Below are 5,594 nucleotides of genomic sequence, written 5' to 3'. Positions count from 1 at the left end.
TCAAAATTTTGATATCGCCTCTATATATTTTAAAAAGTATTGATTTGTTCTCTGTTTTTCAACGGTCTTAAAATTCATCTTACATAGCAAATGATTCAATTCGGCACTTGGACCACGGGGTGACACGACACATGTTATTTAAAAATGAGTGTTCCTTCCTGCACTTCACACCTCCTTCTTCCTGCACCTCCAATTTTACAATTTTGTCCTTCATTTAATTCAGTCAAACATATTTAATGATTATTTAATTATGTCTAACTCCTAACAACTATTCCTAACTATTAACAACTGTCTGACTATAAACCCTAACATGTACCCTCCTCACCTTCTTCCTCTTCACTTGAGTAGCATTTTCTTCGGTCACTCACTGTTTCATTGGTTTGAGTCGTGGTGTATTGGTGTTGCTGATCGGTGTTGTGGTGTGGTGATCGTGTTGTGGTGATCTTTCGTGGTGGGTGGAAGAAGATATAGCACGACAGGAAAGGTTAGTCTCAAAATCCAAATAATCGCACTTTGAGCAGCGGTTATGGTTGCCGGCTCACGAAAGGCGTTTTGACACAGCCGCATATGGAGTTGCGGCTACTGCCAACCGTAGTACGAGTTGCGGTTGCTGCCAACCGCAGTACGACTTGCGATTTTGTGATTCGCTCCTTTGGCCGTTAACATGTTCTGTATGATATATTATATGTATTATGTGTATGATTTATTGTTTATGTTATTTATTGATGATAAGTATGATTGATGAATGGTAGTTTTTGCATCTTCTCCATTGCTCATAAACTCATAAGCTCGTTTAGAACCATAACAGAACCCAAAAGCGTAACTAGATATGTATATTTTGATTCGTGAATTTGTAGATCCTCAGAGTTTGTAATGTGGTCACCTAATGTGGTTTTGGTTTCTATTTTTCTCTCATCCTAATGTGGTTTCAATCTATAACTCTTTTTGTGCTTCTCCCCTTTTGAGAATTCACACGATTCATTGAATTACTTTTTTCTTCATATGCATGGCTATCAGATAAGTTAAAAATTTTGTGGTATCACTGTCCAGATGGTAGTATCATTTGTTGTTGGATGACTCAATTGCTGGTAGCTCACAGAGAACACATGGACCTTTATCATTTAAATTAACTCAGTTGTTGTGTTTTTTTAGATTGAGTTTTTCTTTGAATTTTTTTAAGTAGAATTATGTTTATTATAGTCTGTTTTTTTAAGTTGAATTATTTAATGGGATAAATAATGATAATTACGAATCATAAGCAATTATACTTTTATTACATATTAAAAAAAGATGTATTTGTAGTTTTCACAGGATTAAATATTGTTTTTATTTGTATATCTTAGACTTTGAATTTCAATGTTGAATCGTTGGAGTAAATTTGCATGGAAATTCTTTTAGGATAAAAAAAGATAGAATAAATGTGATGAAAAGAATACGAGTTATATCTTGGCATAGGTTATAAGGGGATGAAATTTTTAATTATGTGAACTAATTGTTGAGAATTGGATGGAATTTTTAATTATGTTGTTATATGAATAATTAAATTTGAATCTTAATTGTTATTAGGACTTAGCCGCACCTCCCAGGTGCGGCACCCTCAAAAGCACCCCACCCTCCCTTGCCTTAGCCGCACCTTTCAGGTGCGGCACCTCTACTCACTCCCACTTTGACCGCTGCATCTCCCAATGGCGTCTCTCTGTAACCGCATCTCCCAACGGCGGTTACTCACAGCCGCACCTCCCAGGTGCGGCACCCCTCAACCGCGCCTCTCACTTGCGGCATCCTTCATCCGCGTCTCCAGATGCGGTTCTGCAAGATCGCACCTTGAACCCAGACCAAATACCCAACCCCAACCCGATTCAATCACAACAGAAACAACAATGCAGCTCCTCTCATATAAGCAACATCATCACATAACAACTATCCTAATACAGCTTCAACAAAAACAACATTTAAGCAACTAACCTGGACGCCTGCTTATGAAGTGCTAGATCTCCCGAATGATCACTGAGAAGAGGAAAATGTGAATGTTCTTCCTGGGCAAAGTAAAAGAAGAAGGGGGTGTAGAGGTCCTGTGAAATGCGATTGGAAAGGAGAATGGGAAAGAACCATTTTTCAATGCATCATCTTTTTCAGTGCTTTTTCAAAATCAAACTTTTTATGGGTAAAATTGGAAATAAAAGAAGAATGGGAGGTGCAGGACGAGGTGGGTGAGATGCAGGGAGGAACACTCTTTAAAAATAAAATCAGAATTAATTTCTGAGTTTATTTAAAGAAATTAAAATTGTTGTGTCAAACTAGCTCATGTATTGTAATTAATATGCAAATGATTTTCGGTTCTCACACTATTATGTTTCGTTGAAAAGGATTAAGTTTAATACTTTTTTGGTTCTCCAAAAGAGAGGAAATGTTCAAATTGGTCCTACCTTTTTTAAAAAGTTATAAAGAATCCTAACTTGTGAAAAAACTGTTCAAGTTAATCTTTCTAGTTATGTCATTAATTTTTTAACGTTGTAGCTGCCATCTTGGACAAAACAAAATGACGTGTCTATTTTATGTTACTACATGATTGTGTGAGTTTAAAATTGTGAAAAAAATATAAATGATGTGGCAGAGATTAAAAAAAGAGGGGTTAGGGTTTGGGTTCTCTAACTTGGTCCGATAATCATCGGAAGAGGAGAAGCCCCCGAGACTGTCGAAACTCCGCAGGAAGTCGAAGACGTCGTGGTCCGAGGACATGGATGATGGGTCCATTCGAAGGTCGTTGGAGGAACTATCCCACCTCCCCTCCAACCATTCTTTGTGGTTTAGGTTCACTCTTTGTGCCAACCAAAGAGAGTTGTCCCAGCACATTAGAACTCCACTTCCCACAAAAAAGAGAACCGGTGAAAACTTCGAGTTTTCTCCTACCAAGACAACTGACAAGGATTCCGTTTTCAAGATCTCTAACAAGGAGAACTTCAAGCCACAAAATGTTTTGGGAACTTAGCTCTGGTTGTCTTTGTACAACATATGATGTTTCCTCTTGGAAATGTGACTACATTAACTAACCTTAGTATTACTTATGTCTCTTTTAAGGGTGGGCAAATGAAACTGTACTGGACTGTACTGTTAAAAACTGTACCGAACTAAAAACTAATTTGTTTAAACTGAACTAAAGTGTAAAATAGTTCAGACAAACTGAAACTGTTTTTTGTTTTATCAAACTGAACTGAACTATTTTTTGTTTTATCAAACTGAACTGTGTTGTACTAAATTGTACTAAACTATAATATAAACTGAACTGAACTACTAACTAAATTGTAAATTGTACTAAATTACAATATAAACTGAACCGTATAAAAAGAAACAATTCTTAGATTTTTGTATATTAGTTTTACATTTGTATATATTAGTTTTTTTTTTGGATTTCTACAAGGATGTTCGAAATTTTTGTATGAGTGGAAAATGATCAATCTTATATTTGAATGTGCTAAAATAATTTTTCATGCAAGTCTAATTATAGATATGAATATGATAAAAAAAATTGGATTATCAATATATCATTAAACTCTTTAAAGTTTCTATTTAATTTTGTGAACATGTTAAAGTTATCTAATTTATAAGATATTGACAGTTTTATCACATGCCAAAAAAAGTTTGATCTTGCGGGATAGCCTGATTTACATTTTAACACTCAAAATTATTTTACCCTAAAATTATAATTTATTATTGTTTTTTTTTCTTTACAAATACAAAAGTTTATTTTTATATGACCATTTTATTTCTAAAAGTGTCAATCATTTACACAATATTTTTGAAATTATTTACAAATTTAAAACTAAAGGTATTTTAAGAAAAAGATACTGTTATTTTAATAATGTATAAAAAAATAAAGATATAAAAGAACTGATAGAACCATCCTCAGACAAACAAACTAACCTGACTATTAAGATAGTACAGTTAACTGAACTGAAAATTTATTAAGTTTAGTTTATAAAAATGAACCATAAAACAGTATATTTAAGTTATAGTAAAAATGATTCAATTCTTTTTAATATAATATAGTACAATTAACTATAATACACTACAATGCAGTATTTTTTGCCCAGTTATAGTCTCTTTGCAGTTTTCATCCGTCGGTAGTTGTGTACAACTTTGTTCTATAAGTAGTATATATCTGTCTCCCATTCTTTGTGTTATTACTTTGTTTGATTTGTAAAGTCAGTTTATAAGCATTTACCTTAGAAGCATTTATATGATCTTCCAATGGTTTTTATGTTTAAAATTAATCGAATTTGATCGAATTCTAAATCAATTCGTATTATTCCTACCACGATCCATGCACAGTGAAGCTAATTTTTCACATTCTGATACACAATTCTTTCTGACACCTCCTTTACATATTAAAAGTCATATGATCCTGGTGTGCTTNTGGTGTTGGAAAGCATCTTTAGCTTTAATCTTTCCATACCTGTAAACTTTCTTCTTGAAGATGTCAAGGAAAAGGTCCTAATCATACAGGTATTATAACGTGGATATCAAGTTTTATGGGCGAGAAAGGATGCATTAATAGGTTTTGAGAATGACTTTTATACTCATAAATTGTTATTTATTTCTTTATTTTTTTTCACAATTTTAACCTCACACAGCGACACAGTAACATAAAATAGACAAGTCATTTTGTTTTGTCTAGAGTGGCAGCTACACAGTTAAAAAATTAATACAATAACAAAAAAGGATTAACTTGAACAAATTTTTTACAAGTTAAAACCCTTTTTAACTTAAAAAAAACGTAGGACGAATTTGAACATTTCTCCTCTTTCGAAAACAAAAAGAAGTATTAAGCCAGAAGTATTATTATTTAAAAACAGATCAAAACATATTTGAACAATAACACATATTTCTATCCAACTTAAGAGTGAAATAATTTTTCACATATTTTTCTACTGCAATTCTTTTTAGCAGAAAGGATTTGAAATATAGCAAACACGGGTTTGAATAGTATTTCAAAAGTTTTTTACAAAAACAATTTTTAATAATTATTATGAGTGTTAGATAAACTATCAGTAGTTGTTAAACATTTTGTTTTCAAGCAAGCATTTAGGAAAACATTTGAAATAGGAAAACGATAACACAAGTATTTTTATATTGATTCACTTAACTTAAGCTACGTCCAGTCTCCTTTAGGACCTCTTAAGGGATTTTACTAATTTTTGTCAAAGATTACAAACGATTACAAAATACTCTTGGTATGCACCGAGTATTATCAACCACTGTCGGTTCCCAAGTATTATAAACCACTCCTGGTTCTCCTAATCAATCCTGACTAGTTCGAGTTTAACCACTCCTGATATACCAGTATTATCAATCACTTCTGGTTTTCCTAGACAACTGTCTAAAATGTTTAGCTCAACTGAGCTAAATTATACGTATGTTTTGATTCACTTCTAAATATCCAAACATAATCTGTGTTTTTTATTACAAGTATAAATTCTGATAACTCTCAACGAGAGATAAATACAATAGAATAAAATTTGAGAATTTGTAAAATTGTTTCTCTTATATTGAAGTGCTTTAGAGGATATGAGCTTGAAGAGCAACAAAGTAAATAT

The sequence above is a fragment of the Vigna radiata genome, chromosome 5, assembly GCF_000741045.1.
Source record: "Vigna radiata var. radiata cultivar VC1973A chromosome 5, Vradiata_ver6, whole genome shotgun sequence".
NCBI lineage: Eukaryota > Viridiplantae > Streptophyta > Magnoliopsida > Fabales > Fabaceae > Vigna > Vigna radiata.
Note: the sequence above shows the minus strand (reverse complement) of the source record.